Source organism: Orycteropus afer, unplaced genomic scaffold, assembly GCF_000298275.1.
Source record: "Orycteropus afer afer isolate SDZICR_OR568_19922 unplaced genomic scaffold, OryAfe1.0 scaffold00075, whole genome shotgun sequence".
Lineage (NCBI taxonomy): Eukaryota > Metazoa > Chordata > Mammalia > Tubulidentata > Orycteropodidae > Orycteropus > Orycteropus afer.
The window spans coordinates 7170184-7172590 of NW_006921662.1; the positions used below are offsets into that span (position 1 = coordinate 7170184).

The 2407-nt window shown below is 41.8% G+C and overlaps 1 protein-coding gene across 1 annotated transcript in view; it reads right to left on the reverse strand.

Annotated features, from left to right (window-relative positions):
* Nucleotides 1-2407, reverse strand: part of DDX59 (DEAD-box helicase 59) — a 41694-nt gene that overhangs the window by 25047 nt on the left and 14240 nt on the right. The gene's annotated exons all lie outside the window — the stretch shown is intronic.

The window sequence follows — 2407 nt, forward strand, 5'->3', positions numbered from 1 at the left end:
GTGATACTGCCTTGGAAACCCAAGGAGGGGTCGCTATGAGTCGGGGCCAACTCGACGGCACATAACAACAACAACAACAACAACATAGCACATATATATTATACATATATATATGTATATAAACTTGGTAATTACAGAACAGTATAAAAAGTTAAACTTACCTATTATCCCATACTACAGGATCATGACAACCTCCCTTACTTCCTATCTACTAAATGTTTGGAACTGTCACTCCATTCCCATACCTATTTCATTCTCCTCGAGAAGCCAAACAGATCTTTACAGACTACAACTCAGACATGCTATTCCTCTACTTAAATCCTCCAGTGGCTTCCCATCACACTTAGAATAAAATCCAACTCCTAATCATGCCTATATGTCCTACATAGTCCCCTTCTGACTTCATCCTTTACCACTCTTGCCCCTCACTCACCATGACCCTGCCATACCAGCTTTTTGTCCCCCCACAGATATCTCACACTTATTCCACAGACACTTAATGTTTGTGCACTAGATATCCATCTGAAAGTCTTCCCTCCAGATGGATCTTTGCATGGCTAGCTCCTTCTCAATCATATCTTAGGATAAGTCACCTCCTCAGAAAGCCCTCCCGTGACTACCAATCTAAGGTAACACCCCAGTTGTCCGCCATATTACCTGTGCATATTTGTCACAGCTCCCAAAGCTCCATGGGACAGACTGCTTATCTACCTCACTTTCCACTGTATTTCCAGAACTAAGAACAGTGTCTGGAACGCAAAAAGACCTAAAAATGTATTTGATAAATAAATGCACATTCTAAGCACTTACTAGTATAGGTACTTTATTAGTCAGTAAGTTCCAAACCTCCCTGAAGATAAGAATCACCCGGAATGAGTCTAAAAGATTCGTGGCCCCCAACTCCAATCTAACCCCTCCCCTGAAAAAAACCATTGTTAGGGGGTAGATGCTGATGCATAGTGACCCTACAGGACAGAGTAGAACTGCCTCATAGGGTTTCGAAGGCTGTAATCTTTACAGAAGCAGACTATCACATCTTTCTCCTGCTGAGTGGCTTGGGGTGGGTGGTTGCGGTAGTTTCTAACCGCAGACATTTTGGTTCACAGCCCAACACTTTAACCACTGTGCCACCAGGGCTCCTAATTCAGACCTACTCAATCATAACACCCAACTGAGAGGTCTAGACATCTATTACAGTCACTGAGTCTTCTCATTAAGGAAACAGGAAAAACACTATACTTAATTCTAGAAATACAGCAGGGAACACAATGAGAAAGAGAATAAAATCTATAGCGTCCAACAGAGTACAAAGGCAAGTGAGCCTGAAGTCTCTGGAGGAACATTTCTAGAAGGAAGAGCAGGTGGCTGTGGTGGAAGAAGGCTCTAAGCCAATGGCAGGCATGATCAAAGACAGAAGGGTGGCAGAGTACGTTCTTCTAATTTCATAGGAATTATCTTACTCCCCCCACCCCCATTCCTAACCATTCTTATGGCCTTACCTTCCTCCTTAAAACAGTGTCTTTTCTCTTCTTCAGGGATATTATTCATTCCCAGTTCCTGTCTGGTGTTTCAGACTATTTCTGTTTACTTACTCAGCTTCAAACTCCAGGCTATTAGCCCTAGTCCTTGTCTCTCTCCATTTCTTTCTCTTGATGCTTCCTCCCTGAGAGAAACCATTACATTCCATGGATTTGATGAACATTTCCTATTATCTATAGAATATTTCCTTTTAGACATCCCTCACTTATATGAAATTCAATGTGTGTAAAACCAAACTCAAATATTACCAAGACTGAGCCCCTTGCCTTTTTTTAAAATTAAAGGCATAACCATTCTTTAATTCAGAGTCACCTCTAACACCCTCTTCTTCTTCCCCCTCATGCTCAAACATCACAGGCCTTGTAAATTATTCCTTTATAGTGACTCTTAGATTTAACCCTTTTCCCTGACTCTGTTTTCACCCTGCCCCTGCCCCTTCTCACCGTGTCTAGATTCCTGGTTATTCTGTCTCTTCAACTCTGTCTTCTTTAATTTCTCTTGCACAGAGCAGCAGAACAACCTTCCTAAACCACCACTTTCAACATGCTACACCCAAGTCAGTAATTTAGAAAGCCTCATTGTCTCCCACATCAAATCTGAATTCCTCTGTCTCCTTTTCAAGGCCCTCTATAATTTGACCCCACCTTAACTATTCAACTTGACTTCCTATTAGTTCTCAAGAACTTTTCAGGCTGGTAGGTCTCTTTTCTGCCTTCACCAGCCATGCATTCTGACTTTCCTTCTCTGCTTCTGTTAGTCTCCTCACCTGGAATAGCTGATACAAACCCTGGTTTTCTAAATCCTTTCCCATCTTTTCAGACCCAGGTCCAATTTCCTTATTCTGGAGAAGCCTTTTTTTTTTTTTTTT